Genomic DNA, 15,200 nt, shown 5'->3' with positions numbered 1-15,200 from the left:
TGCAGCCGGTTGACATGGACTAAAGTTGACTCAACCTCTGTCCTGTGTCCTTGTGTGTACCACATTGAGCATGGAGAAAAGAAAGAAGAGCAAAGAACTGTCTGAGGACTTGAGAAACCAAATTGTGAGGAAGCATGAGCAATCTCAAGGCTACAAGTCCATCTCCAAAGACCTTAATGCTCCTGTGTCTACCGTGCGCAGTGTCATCAAGAAGTGTAAAGCCCATGGCGCTGTGGCTAACCTCCCTAGATGTGGACGGAAAAGAAAAATTGACAAGAGATTTCAACGCAAGATTGTGCGGATGTTGGATAAAGAACATCGACTAACATCCAAACAAGTTCAAGCTGCCCTGCAGTCCGAGGGTACAACAGTGTCAACCCGTACTATCCGTCGGCGTCTGAATGAAAAGGGGCTGTATGGTAGAAGACCCAGGAAGACCCCACTTCTTACCCCGAGACATAAAAAAGCCAGGCTGGAGTTTGCCAAAACTTACCTGAAAAAGCCTAAAACGTTTTGGAAGAATGTCCTCTGGTCAGATGAGACAAAAGTAGAGCTTTTTGGGCAAAGGCATCAACATAGAGTTTACAGGAGAAAAAAAAGAGGCATTCAAAGAAAAGAATACGGTCCCTACAGTCAAACATGGCGGAGGTTCCCTGATGTTTTGGGGTTGCTTTGCTGCCTCTGGCACTGGACTGCTTGACCGTGTGTTATGGCTGGTAATTCAGAAACACAATGGACATAGAGGTCAGTGCACATACAGTGACCTGGCAATAACCCAAAAAATAAGAACGAGCTCTGAGACGTGGGAACTCTGTTGACCGCAATCCCTAATCCTCTCCAACACAACTAGAGGCAGCCGTGGATTGCGCCTAACGCTACCTATGCAACTCGGCACGGCCTGAGAAACTAGCTAGCCTGAAGATGAAAAATAAGCCTACCTTGCCTCAGAGAAATACCCCAAAGGAAAAGGCAGCCCCCACATATAATGACTGTGAGTAAGATGAAAAGACAAACGTAGAGATGAAATAGATTTAGCAAAGTGAGGCCCAACTTCCTGAACAGAGCGAGGATAGAAAAGGCAACTTTGCGGTCAACACAAAACCCTACAAAATCCACGCAAAGGGGGCAAAAAGACCCTCCGTACCGAACTAACGGCACGGAGGTACACCCTCGGCGTCCCAGAGCTTCCAGCCAGCAGAAAAAACAAACTGACAAGCTGGAATAGAAAAAACAGCAAACAAATAGCAAAGACGAACTTAGCTATGCAGATAAGCAGGCCACAGGAACACTCCAGGAGGAAACAGGTCCAACACTAGAACATTGACTGGAAGCAAGGATCCAAGCACCAGGTGGAGTTAAATAGGGTAGCACCTAATGACTTCACCATATCACCTGAGGAAGGAAACTCAGAAGCCGCAGTACCACTTTTCACCACCAACGGAAGATCACAGAGAGAATCAGCCGAAGTACCACTTGTGACCACAAGAGGGAGCTCTGCCACAGAATTCACAACAGTACCCCCCCCCCCTTGAGGAGGGGTCACCGAACCCTCACCAGAGCTCCCAGGACGACCAGGATGAGCCATATGAAAGGCACGAACAAGATCGGGAGCATGGACATCAGAGGCAAAGACCCAGGAATTATCTTCCTGAGCATAACGCTTCCACTTAACCAGATACTGGAGTTTCCGTCTAGAAACACGAGAATCCAAAATCTTCTCCACAATATACTCCAACTCCCCCTCCACCAAAACCGGGGCAGGAGGATCAACAGATGGAACCACGGGTGCCACGTATCTCCGCAACAATGACCTATGGAATACGTTAAGTATGGAAAAAGAATCTGGAAGGGTCAGACGAAAAGACACAGGATTAAGGACCTCAGAAATCCTATACGGACCAATAAAACAAGGTTTAAACTTAGGAGAGGAAACCTTCATAGGAATATGACGAGAAGATAACCAAACCAAGTCCCCAACCCGAAGTCGGGGACCCACACAGCGTCTGCGATTAGCGAAACGTTGAGCCTTCTCCTGGGACAAGGTCAAATTGTCCACTACATGAGTCCAAATCTGCTGCAACCTGTCCACCACAGTATCCACACCAGGACAGTCCGAAGACTCAACCTGCCCTGAAGAGAAACGAGGATGGAACCCAGAGTTGCAGAAAAACGGTGAAACCAAGGTAGCCGAGCTGGCCCAATTATTAAGGGCGAACTCAGCCAAAGGCAAAAAGGACACCCAGTCATCCTGATCAGCAGAAACAAAACATCTCAGATATGTTTCCAAGGTCTGATTAGTTCGTTCGGTCTGGCCATTAGTCTGAGGATGGAAAGCCGAGGAAAAAGACAAGTCAATGCCCATCCTACCACAAAAGGCTCGCCAAATCCTCGAAACAAACTGGGAACCTCTGTCAGAAACGATATTCTCTGGAATGCCATGTAAACGAACCACATGCTGGAAAAACAATGGCACCAAATCAGAGGAGGAAGGCAATTTAGACAAGGGTACCAAATGGACCATCTTAGAGAAGCGATCACAGACCACCCAAATGACTGACATCTTTTGAGAGACTGGAAGATCTGAAATAAAATCCATAGAGATATGTGTCCAAGGCCTCTTCGGGACCGGCAAGGGCAAAAGCAACCCACTGGCACGAGAACAGCAGGGCTTAGCCCGAGCACAAATCCCACAGGACTGCACAAAAGTACGCACATCCCGCGACAGAGATGGCCACCAAAAGGATCTAGCCACTAACTCTCTGGTACCAAAGATTCCAGGATGACCAGCCAACACCGAACAATGAACCTCAGAGATGACTTTATTCGTCCACCTATCAGGGACAAACAGTCTCTCCGCTGGGCAACGATCAGGTTTATTAGCCTGAAATTTCTGCAGCACCCGCCGCAAATCAGGGGAGATGGCAGACACAATTACTCCCTCTTTGAGGATACCCGCCGGCTCAGATACACCCGGAGAGTCGGGCACAAAACTCCTAGACAGAGCATCCGCCTTCACATTTTTAGAGCCCGGAAGGTATGAAATAACAAAGTCAAAACGGGCAAAAAACAACGACCAACGAGCTTGTCTAGGATTCAACCGCTTGGCGGACTCGAGATAAGTCAAGTTCTTATGATCAGTCAAGACCACCACGCGATGCTTAGCTCCTTCAAGCCAATGACGCCACTCCTCGAATGCCCACTTCATGGCTAGCAACTCTCGATTGCCCACATCATAATTTCGCTCAGCAGGCGAAAACTTCCTGGAAAAGAAGGCGCATGGCTTCATCACCGAGCAATCAGCACCTCTTTGCGACAAAACAGCCCCTGCTCCAATCTCAGAAGCATCAACCTCGACCTGGAACGGAAGCGAAACATCTGGCTGACACAACACAGGGGCAGAAGAAAAACGACGCTTCAACTCTTGAAAAGCTTCCACAGCAGCAGAAGACCAATTGACCACATCAGCACCTTTCTTGGTCAAATCGGTCAATGGTTTAGCAATACTAGAAAAATTGCAGATGAAGCGACGATAAAAATTAGCAAAGCCCAGGAACTTTTGCAGACTTTTCAGAGATGTCGGCTGAGTCCAATTATGGATGGCTTGGACCTTAACAGGGTCCATCTCGATAGTAGAAGGGGAAAAAATGAACCCCAAAAATGAAACCTTCTGAACACCAAAGAGACACTTTGATCCCTTCACAAACAAAGAATTAGCACGCAGGACCTGAAACACCGTTCTGACCTGCTTCACATGAGACTCCCAATCCTCCGAGAAGATCAAAATGTCATCTAAGTACACAATCAGGAATTTATCCAGGTACTCTCGGAAGATGTCATGCATAAAGGACTGAAACACTGATGGAGCATTGGCAAGTCCGAATGGCATTACTAGATACTCAAAATGGCCCTCGGGCGTATTAAATGCAGTTTTCCACTCATCACCTTGCTTAATTCGCACCAGATTATACGCACCACGAAGATCTATCTTGGTGAACCAACTAGCCCCCTTAATCCGAGCAAACAAATCAGAAAACAATGGCAAGGGGTACTGAAATTTAACCGTGATCTTATTCAGAAGGCGGTAATCTATACAAGGTCTCAGCGAACCATCCTTCTTGGCTACAAAAAAGAACCCTGCTCCCAATGGCGACGATGACGGGCGAATATGCCCCTTCTCCAAAGACTCCTTCACATAACTCCGCATAGCGGTGTGCTCAGGCACAGATAAATTAAACAGTCGACCTTTTGGGAATTTACTACCAGGAATCAAATCGATAGCACAATCACAATCCCTATGCGGAGGTAGGGTATCGGACTTGGGCTCATCAAATAGATCCCGGTAATCAGACAAAAACTCAGGAACCTCGGAAGGGGTGGATGACGAAATAGTCAGAAATGGGACATCACCATGTACCCCCTGACAACCCCAGCTGGACACCGACATGGATTTCCAATCTAATACTGGATTATGGACTTGTAGCCATGGCAACCCCAACACGACCACATCATGCAGATTATGCAACACCAGAAAGCGAATATCCTCCTGATGTGCAGGAGCCATGCACATGGTCAGCTGGGTCCAGTACTGAGGCTTATTCTTGGCCAAAGGCGTAGCATCAATTCCTCTCAATGGAATAGGACACTGCAAGGGCTCCAAGAAAAACCCACAACGCCTAGCATACTCCAAGTCCATCAAATTCAGGGCAGCGCCTGAATCCACAAATGCCATGACAGAATACGATGACAAAGAGCAGATCAAGGTAACGGACAGAAGAAATTTTGACTGTACCGTACCAATGGTGGCAGACCTAGCGAACCGCTTAGTGCGCTTAGGACAATCAGAGATAGCATGAGTGGAATCACCACAGTAGAAACGCAGCCCATTCAGACGTCTGTGTTCTTGCCGTTTAACTCTGGTTAAAGTCCTATCGCACTGCATAGACTCAGGTCTAAGCTCAGGTAATACCGCCAAATGGTGCACAGATTTACGCTCGCGCAAGCGTCGACCGATCTGAATAGCCAAAGACATAGACTCATTCAGAGCAGCAGGCATAGGAAATCCCACCATAACATCCTTAAGGGCTTCAGAGAGACCCTTTCTGAACATAGCTGCGAGCGCACCTTCATTCCATTGAGGGAGCACGGACCACTTTCTAAATTTCTGACAATATACCTCTATCTCATCCTGACCCTGACACAGAGCCAGCAAATTCTTCTCTGCCTGATCCACAGAATTAGGCTCATCGTACAGCAATCCGAGCGCCAGGAAAAACGCATCGATATTACTTAATGCAGGATCTCCTGACGCAAGAGAAAATGCCCAGTCCTGAGGGTCGCCACGCAAAAAAGAAATAACGATCCTAACTTGTTGACTTGGGTCACCAGAGGAACGAGGTTTCAAGGCCAGAAATAGCTTACAATTATTTTTGAAACTCAGAAATTTGGTTCTATCTCCAAAAAACAAATCAGGAATAGGAATTCTCGGTTCTAACATAGAATTCTGAGCCACAAAGTCTTGAATACTTTGTACTCTTGCCGTGAGCTGATCCACACATGAAGACAGACCTTTAATGTCCATCGCTACACCTGTGTCCTGAACCACCCAAATGTCTAGGGGAAAAAAAGGCAAAACACAGTGCAAAGGAAAAAAATTGGTCTCAGAACTTCTTTTTTCCCTCTATTGAGAATCATTAGTACTTTTGGGCCTACAGTACTGTTATGATAAGGTAATTCAGAACCACAATGGACATAGAGGTCAGTGCACATACAGTGACCTGGCAATAACCCAAAAAATAAGAACGAGCTCTGTGACGTGGGAACTCTGTTGACCGCAATCCCTAATCCTCTCCAACACAACTAGAGGCAGCCGTGGATTGCACCTAACGCTACCTATGCAACTCGGCACGGCCTGAGAAACTAGCTAGCCTGAAGATGAAAAATAAGCCTACCTTGCCTCAGAGAAATACCCCAAAGGAAAAGGCAGCCCCCACATATAATGACTGTGAGTAAGATGAAAAGACAAACGTAGAGATGAAATAGATTTAGCAAAGTGAGGCCCAACTTCCTGAACAGAGCGAGGATAGAAAAGGCAACTTTGCGGTCAACACAAAACTCTACAAAATCCACGCAAAGGGGGCAAAAAGACCCTCCGTACCGAACTAACGGCACGGAGGTACACCCTCTGCGTCCCAGAGCTTCCAGCCAGCAGAAAAAACAAACTGACAAGCTGGAATAGAAAAAACAGCAAACAAATAGCAAAGAGGAACTTAGCTATGCAGATAAGCAGGCCACAGGAACACTCCAGGAGGAAACAGGTCCAACACTAGAACATTGACTGGAAGCAAGGATCCAAGCACCAGGTGGAGTTAAATAGGGTAGCACCTAATGACTTCACCATATCACCTGAGGAAGGAAACTCAGAAGCCGCAGTACCACTTTTCTCCACCAACGGAAGATCACAGAGAGAATCAGCCGAAGTACCACTTGTGACCACAAGAGGGAGCTCTGCCACAGAATTCACAACAACCGTGTACATGGCATTATGAAGTCTGAAGACTACCAACAAATTTTGCAGCATAATGTAGGGCCCAGTGTGAGAAAGCTGGGTCTCCCTCAGAGGTCATGGGTCTTCCAGCAGGACAATGACCCAAAACACACTTCAAAAAGCACTAGAAAATGGTTTGAGAGAAAGCACTGGAGACTTCTAAGGTGGCCAACAATGAGTCCAGACCTGAATCCCATAGAACACCTGTGCAGAGATCTAAAAATGGCAGTTTGGAGAAGGCAGCCTTCAAATATCAGGGACCTGGAGCAGTTTGCCAAAGAAGAATGGTCTAAAATTCCAACAGAGCATTGTAAGAAACTCATTGATGGTCACCGGAAGCGGTTGGTCGCAGTTATTTTGGCTAAAGGTTGTGCAGCCAAGTATTAGGCTGAGGGTGCCAATACTTTTGTCCGGCCCATTTTTAGAGTTTTGTGTGAAATGATCAATGTTTTGCTTTTTGCTTCATTCTCTTTTGTGTTTTTTCATTTAAGACAAATTAAATGAAGATAATACCAAAGAATTTGTGTTTGCAATCATTTTCAGGAAGAAACTGAGTATTATCTGACAGAATTGCAGGGCTGTCAATACTTTTGGCCATGAGTGTATATCGTATATACTCGAGTATAGGCCGACTGAGTATAAGCCGACCCCCCTAATTTTGCCACAAAAAACTGGGAAAACTTGATGACTCGAGTATAAGCCTAGGGTGGGAAATGCAGCAGCTACCGGTAAATGTCAAAAATAAAAATAGATACCAATAAAAGTAAAATTAATTGAGACATCAGTAGGTTAAGTGTTTTTGAATATACATGTTGAATCAGGAGCCCCACATAATGCTCCATACAGTTCATGATGGGCCCCATAAGATGCTCCATACAAAATACGCCCCATATAATGCTCCATAAAGTTTATGATGGCTCCATAAGATGCTCCATATTAAAATATTCCCCATATACTGTAATCCTGCATAAAGGTTAATAGTGGCCCCATAAGATGCTCCATAGAGGTATTTACCCCATATAGTGCTGCATAAACTTTATGGCCCCATAAGATGCTCCATAGAGATAGTTGCCCCATATAATGCTGCACAAACGTTGATTATGGCCCCATAAGATGCTCCACACAGACACTTGCCCCATTTGCTGTTGCTGCAATAAAAAAAAATCACATAGTCACCTCTCGTTGCTCAGGCCCCCGGAACTTTCAATATTCACATTTCCTCGTTCCGGTGCAGCTCCGTCTTCAACATCTTTTGCACGGACGTTTAGGCAGAGGGCGCGCACTAATGGAGCGTCCCCGAGGGCAGTGGGCTACTCGGTACCAGGTCCTTCGGTTCTCAGGGGGATGTCACGGTGGCTGACCAGGTCTGTGGCCCGTGGGACGTCCGTTGATAAAAGGGAAAGGTCTTTAAAGGGATATGTTCGTGACGCCACCTGTGGTATTCGGTCAGGGTGACCGACGCTGCTTGGGGCCCACTGGGGTGGTGGACTGCGGAGACCCGTGTGTCGTAACCAGTGCCTTCCCCCGTCCCACCACTCCGTAATAAAAGACACCAACAAACCTGGATGGGTTGAACAGGTCGGTCACAGTTTTATTATTTGCAAAGTAGAGAAGGGCAATTACACATCGCGACGGACTCATTGCTGAAGGCCCCAGCTGACGACCGCTGGGCCAGCAAGCCGATGAGAGGTTACGAACCTTTGCCCCCCTCTACCTACCGCTGTGACGTATATAAAAGAACATTTTTTTTTTTTTTTTTTTAAATCTAAAATTCAAAACATTTTAACAATAATAGCGCAGCACATTTACCAGTTTATAAGGGAGGGAGGGTGGGACAACAGCTTCCAAGGGTCAGCCGGGGAGAAAGAGGGAAAACCTGGTCCCGTCGCTAACATTTAACCCCTGAGGGTGTGGCCTAACTCCCCTCTTCTCCCCGGTTGGTCCGCTGGTCGTCCCAATCATAACCTCACCTGGGGAGGTAGTGGGAGGGGGGAATTGGGCACTGCACAGTTTTCCCCTCTAGCTATCCCTTAGGGGCTCCGCAGTCAGAGGCACGCACCTTATACAGTACCGTGCCTACCAGACTGCGGAGACCCGTGTGTCGTAACCAGTGCCTTCCCCCGTCCCACCACTCCGTAATAAAAGACACCAACAAACCTGGATGGGTTGAACAGGTCGGTCACAGTTTTATTATTTGCAAAGTAGAGAAGGGCAATTACACATCGCGACGCACTCATTGCTGAAGGCCCCAGCCGACGACCGCTGGGCCAGCAAGCCGATGAGAGGTTACGAACCTTTGCCCCCCTCTACCTACCGCCACGGAGGATCATGTGTATGACCTACACAGGACTCCGACCCCCACACAGCAGCATTAGAGCCTGTTCAACCCCATCCTTCAAACCTGTCAAGAATATGTCGAGCCCGACGTCCGTGAAGTGGATGCCGTCCGGTCTTAGTAAAGCTAAATTGTTCCCTTCTAGCTCCTGGTGGAGAACCACAATGCTGTAATTTTCTCTCACAATCTTCAACATCTTTGTGTTAATCCTTTTTCTTGATTTTTCGATGGCTTTCACATCCTCGGCTCCGTGCGAAACCGCTCGAGGAATTATCTCGGACCACACCACCACCATATCCGGTACTAAACAAACCACTCGATGTCTATGTCAACCCTCTCCGGGAAGATCTGACGCTACCGGAGCCCTCTTATGCCTCTACAGTTGACGTCCAGCTTCGGGAAGCCAAATGTTGTTCCGCCCGGCCGTAGTTTGGCTCTTTCGTACGCCCAGTAGACAAAAGGAATGCCCCACTACCCAAACTGTGGGCTTAAAGCTACCTGTAAGAGACAAATAGTTGTTAAAGCAGGTCTGGTGTTATGTATCTGACAAAGCATGCGGATTCCCAGCAGCCCATTCTCTGCGCCTCGACTTCCGATACCCCCGCTCTAGCTACCCGTACGTCTTACTGCCGTATAGTGTTTGACTATTTCTAGAGAGCATATAGGGCCGCCTGACGCCTTGACCAATACCAATGTCCCCCTCCCGGTGGGGTCGCATTTGGATCTCCGTACTCTAATGCGCAGAGCTTCGCTGCATATGACGAGGTATTCGTTGATTAAGCCGCCTACTGATGCTGTTTTTTGACTGCGGCACTAATTCCCTGATGCGAAGTGCCCCGAAGAAGGCGATTGCGAACGCTGCAGATATCAGCGTGGCCTCGTATTGCGACTTGCACGCTGATGAAGATATTGCAATTATGCCGTCCAGTGGCCTCAAAGAAAGTGGGCGACGGCCTTCCTGGCTAGGTTGACGCTTTTCACAGCCTTTACGGCTTGCTTGATGAAAAATATTTGTTTACGTGCAACCACCCCAGCAGCAGAAAGAAGAAAGCTATTCCCGATAAATGACGCTGCGCTAATTTCCCTGACTCACCTCTATGCCTGAACCGTTCTAAGAGTACTACTAAACACCCGGTCACACCTATTGACTGGTCTTCGTTAAGTTAGCGAGCACCACTCCTCCCACGCCTTACCGTAGACCTGCCAAGTAGCCGATGTCACTGGAGCACGGATTAAGGGAATCAGTGCTTGGCCACCGTGGCCTAGGGGGAAGCAGGACACTGTAGGACCGATGGCTCGGCATTGGGAAGGAAGGAAAACTTTGAAGGCCTGCTAATCGGAAGATGACAAAGTTAACGATTTTATCATCTATATTCGCTGTAAATCTGGCACGGCAACAGATGTTGTGTTTGAGGCACCATAGTGCTAGGCGGCGCAACAGCGCGAGTGCTGGCTGAGAAGAAGAGGACATGCTGTTTAGGGCTTTTGCTGTTCTCAGCTATTGGGTTGTAAATCTGATGCTCATATTTTCCAATTGGGCACCCCATAGCTCGCCTGATGTTACTATTGCCCAAATTTCTACCAGTGATGGGTCACGGCCCCATGCGGCCGTGGTCCATAGTTCAGGCCATTGGCCTTTGCACCACTGGTCCTTGTCCGCATTATGAAACCATATTCCACCATTCTCAAAGTCCACCTCAGGGACCCTCGTTCCACCATCCAATGAGCCCAGGACCCTTGAGTTTGTCAAAATGAAAACACTCATCGCTGTCTGATTCTGGCAGAGTGACTCCCATTGATGGAGGAACTCCTGCTTCAGTGAAGTTTATTCGCATTTGCCGTAAAAGCCTCGTTTGGCATTGATTTATTAGTGATTTGTCATAGTTGTAGTAACCGCCTTTTTTGGCATCAATTCAAGTAACTGCCTCGTTCGGCATTAATTCATTATTGATTTATACCGCGCACACAGATTGCCAGAATTTCCACCAGTGATGGGTCACGGCCCTATGCGGCCGTGGTCCATAGTTTAGGCCATTGGCCTTTTCACCACTGGTCTTTGTAGATTGCCGCAAAACCATCTGTAATATTTCCACCAACCGCTAGGCCTAAATCTTTGCTTGGCGTCTCCTGCGCCATAACGCATGTATGCCCATTGTAGGACTCCAGAAGTGTCCTCCAGATCAGCAAGTCTGCCTTCAGGGAGCGGTTTAGCCTAATTCTGTGGCTCGGCTGGGCTATGCCCTTGGTTGCTAGTGATAGTTGGCGTGAAAAAACTCTGCCCGCTGGCATTACACGACAGGCAAAGTTGAGCAATCCTAGTAGCCTTGTCTCTAACTCAACGTGCGCTCCTAGCGGGCTAACTCCACAGAAGAATGCATCCTTGTGCAGACTAGCTGCTTGGGTGGTGCTAGTGTCAGTTGGTACGCCTGGGCGTGTCAACTGCTGAACTAGGGTCTTATTAGCGGCTGCCAGCTCGCTTTCTCCCACCTTTTGTATTGTAGAGTGCTCACCAACATCAAAGAAGTCACCGCTGTCAGAAGCAGGCCGAGTGTCTCCGGACGGAGGTACTCTGGCTCCTGCCGTGGCGCTGTCCTGGTGCTGGCCGCCCGCCCAGGAGGATGAAGATGGCAGGCCAGCGGCCAGCGCCGTGGCACGGGGATGTATTCTGCTGCATTGTGTCTGTTGCCGAGCGTCCCCCGGAGAGGGAGGTGCTCCGGCTTCTATTGTTTCGATGGTTCGGTGCTGGCTGGTGGACCGGGGAGGTACGTATGGCGTGTCTCCCTGTGCGTCAGCCCAGGACGGAGCTTGGTGCTGGCTGGTGGACCGGGGAGGTACGTATGGTGTGTCTCCCTGTGCGTCAGCTCAGGATGGAGCTCGGTGCTGGCTGGTGGACCGGGGAGGTACGTATGGCGTGTCTCCCTGTGCGTCAGCTCAGGACGGAGCTCGGTGCTGGCTGGTGGACCGGGGAGGTACGTATGGTGTGTCTCCCTGTGCGTCAGCCCAGGACGGAGCTCGGTGCTGGCTGGTGGACCGGGGAGGTACGTATGGCGTGTCTCCCTGTGCGTCAGCTCAGGACGGAGCTCGGTGCTGGCTGGTGGACCGGGGAGGTACGTATGGCGTGTCTCCCTGTGCGTCAGCTCAGGATGGAGATCGGTGCTGGCAGGTGGACCGTGGAGGTACGTATGGCGTGTCTCCCTGTGCGTCAGCCCAGGACGGAGCACGTGACGGATGAGATCTGTCGTGTGCTGGAGGATGAGAGGCTATTGGGGCTCCGATCTCTGCCTGATCGGTAATGGGGGGTGTCAGTGTCTGTTACCACCGGGTACCCGCTCTGGGTGTCCGGTGAGACCGCCGTCTTTCGGCATGCGACCGGTACCCCTCGTTGTAACTCCCCGATCTGAGCCGGTTGTAGATGGCGAGCGATTGCGCCATCTGGAGGAGCGGGATCTATGGTGGCTCCTGCGGCTCCTGTGTGAGTGGTGTCGGCTTCTTGAGTGGGAATGCCGACAGCTAGAGGGACAGCGGGAACGGTGGCGGGAATCTACTGATGAGGGCGAGGACAATCTGTGGCATCTATGCCTGTGATCGCCCTGTCTAGGGGTTGCGTTAGGTGCGTTTACCTCGGGAGTAGGGGGGACGTTACCTTGGCCATGGGGCGTGAGTGGTGGTGCAGGGGGTAGAGCCGGGGAAGGTGCGGAGACTATTAGGCTGTCACCGCAGGGTGAGCGCAAAAGGGCGGGGACTGATAGGGAACTGTCTGCGATTTGCATTTGGGAGCATGGGGGTGTTGGCGGCGCGTAATTAAATGCGGCTGTGTAAGTTTTTGGTGCGACTGTGTGCGTGTTTGGTGCGTACATTCCTGGCTGTGGGGCGTGCTGGCTGGTCTGGACAGACCAGTCATCACGCTCCGCGGCCGTGCTTGTTGCTCTGGCCCCCGACCACCCGCCCCCCCGCACAGGCAACGCTGATGTGCCTGCTTGGGTGACGTGGCGGGCCAGGGGTGGGCTGGTCAGAGGTCCACGGTGCTGCAGTCCTGGTGAGGCAGGGGACGCTGCAGCACCCCGTGGAGGGACCTGGCTCGGGGGGCTTGTGGGCGCTTTTGAGGGGCCCCCCCGACCGATTTGGCGGGTTGAGGCCCCGCCGCTGTTATTTGGCCGGGCTTGGCGGTCCCAAGCCGGCATCAGGGAGAGGGGTCTCCCTGACGCTGCAGGGGACCTGCAGTGTGCCTGGGCCGGCTGCCCACGCTGGCCCCCGGTCCCCCCGAGCATCTGGCGCGTCGCCGAGGGGACCGAGGCAGCGGGCGGCCCCCCCGCCTGCCCCAGCCTGCAGGAGGAAGTGGGGCCGGAAGTGGGCGTGTCCCGCCCGGCCCGCACTGCACTCTGGGAGGCAGGGCGGGCCTGAACAGCATGAGAGGGCGGCGGGGGTTCTAATAAGCGCGCCGGGCCCCGGGTTTCAGAGCGGGGACAAGAAGTGCCCGGGGCCCGGACGCGATCGGCGTATGGAGCTGGCACCGGCGGGCAGCGGCGCCTGAAACAAGCGCTGAGACGTCCGCCGCGCATCCCGGTGCCACACATGGGGCAGAAGCACGGCGACATGGCAGCGCCGGCTCCCCCCCAACATGTAGGCGCACGGGAGGACGGGAAGACCGCCCCGAGCGTCTGCCCTGGGGCGCCGCTGCGGCCCGGTTAGCTGGAGCGCCGGGGGCTCGAAGCGGAGGAACGGGGTCTGCAGAGGCCGGGGCCGACACAATGAGCCGGTGAGGGGGGGTCAGTAGCGCTGGGGAGACAGGAGCGGACGAGGCCCCAGGAGGGGGAGCATGCAGGGAAGGAGCCATGGGGGACGACGGAGAGGCCTGGGGGTTCAGAGAGTGCACCGGAGAGGACGAGGCCCCAGGAGGGGGGGTGTGCAGGGACGGAGCCCAGGGGGATGACGGGGAGGCCTGAGGGGATGCTAGGGGGTGAGGAGAGGGCACAGGAAGGTGAGCACCCAGACCAGGATTAGGATTGGGGGATCGCAGCCATTGCTCACCTTCCTGTGCAGCTCCTTGCTGCAGGGCCTCAACCGTAGGGGCAGCCATGGTGGTCAGGAGGTCCGGGGCGACAACAGCTTCCAAGGGTCAGCCGGGGAGAAAGAGGGAAAACCTGGTCCCGTCGCTAGCATTTAACCCCTGAGGGTGTGGCCTAACTCCCCTCTTCTCCCCGGTTGGTCCGCTGGTCTTCCCAATCATAACCTCACCTGGGGAGGTAGTGGGAGGGGGGAATTGGGCACTGCACAGATTTCCCCTCTAGCTATCCCTTAGGGGCTCCGCAGTCAGAGGCACGCACCTTATTCAGTACCGTGCCTACCATTATGGCAGCTAGATGGTATACCTTCCCACAGGTGAAGTATGTCCCAAGGGCTTTCCAGTGTGTAGATGGTGGATGGTGTGAGGTGCAGTGAAGAACGAGGACACAAGGTTGCATTCTCTTTACCTTTTTACTGAAGGCTTTAGCATCCACAGTCCAGTGCACAGACCACAGGGCAGGCAGAGTCCGGCCAGTTTGGAGGCAAATCCAGAGTCCCCTTATCCAGGTGGAAATCAGTAGCCTTCCTCTAGTGCCTTGGTGCTGTAGTACCTTACAGCTGAGCCTCTCATAAGGTCCTCACAGATGTTGTAGATGTTGTTGATGTTATGTCTCTCTCTCTGTCCCCAGATGGATAGGACAACCCGTATGACCGGTGGCGTGAGGCTTTTTACAGGGACTCTATCATGCCCCAGCCTCTAAGAGGTGCCACCTTGCCTCCTGGGTATGGGGCGGATCAGTAACTTGCAATTAGCTGTCCTGCCGGTCTCTGGAGCAAGGCATAAAGGACTGTTGCTCCCTCGGTGTTCCGGCTACCGGGATCCTGCGCCTCAGAAGGAGACAGCCTGTGCAGGGCAGAACTTCTTCTGGTATCCACTCCTCTGCTATGACTTCTTCTCACTCTCTACAATACAATTCTCTGTTCGTGTCCTTTCTTAGGAACTGCCACACATGGGGCAGGCGCAGCTCCGTAACCTTCCGTCTAGGCCTCTGACAGGCTCCCTCCCCTGTCAGGGACCAACTACCTGAGCAAAGCTCAGACAGCAACTGCCTAACTTTTTCTCCAGGCCACCAGTTTTACCTAAATGTGAAGAGTCCCTTAATAAATAGGAGCATATCTCCCCTTGGCGGACTGAAGTATGAAATGTGTTGTATGCTTGTGTTACCTGGTAAAGAGATCTCCTTCATTGCCTCCAAATGTAACATCCCTCCCCCTAGAGGAGAATTATATTACTGCAACGACCAGGACCCTGGGGCG

General features: G+C 51.3%; 1 protein-coding gene across 1 annotated transcript in view; it reads left to right on the top strand.

Moving 5' to 3' along the window:
- The window catches only part of LOC138657317 (uncharacterized), a 108,198-nt gene that overhangs the window by 24,362 nt on the left and 68,636 nt on the right, over positions 1–15,200 (top strand). The gene's annotated exons all lie outside the window — the stretch shown is intronic.

Source organism: Ranitomeya imitator, chromosome 1 (genome assembly GCF_032444005.1).
Source record: "Ranitomeya imitator isolate aRanImi1 chromosome 1, aRanImi1.pri, whole genome shotgun sequence".
Taxonomy (NCBI): domain Eukaryota; kingdom Metazoa; phylum Chordata; class Amphibia; order Anura; family Dendrobatidae; genus Ranitomeya; species Ranitomeya imitator.
Note: the sequence above shows the minus strand (reverse complement) of the source record. Positions and strands in the feature narration are given on the sequence as shown.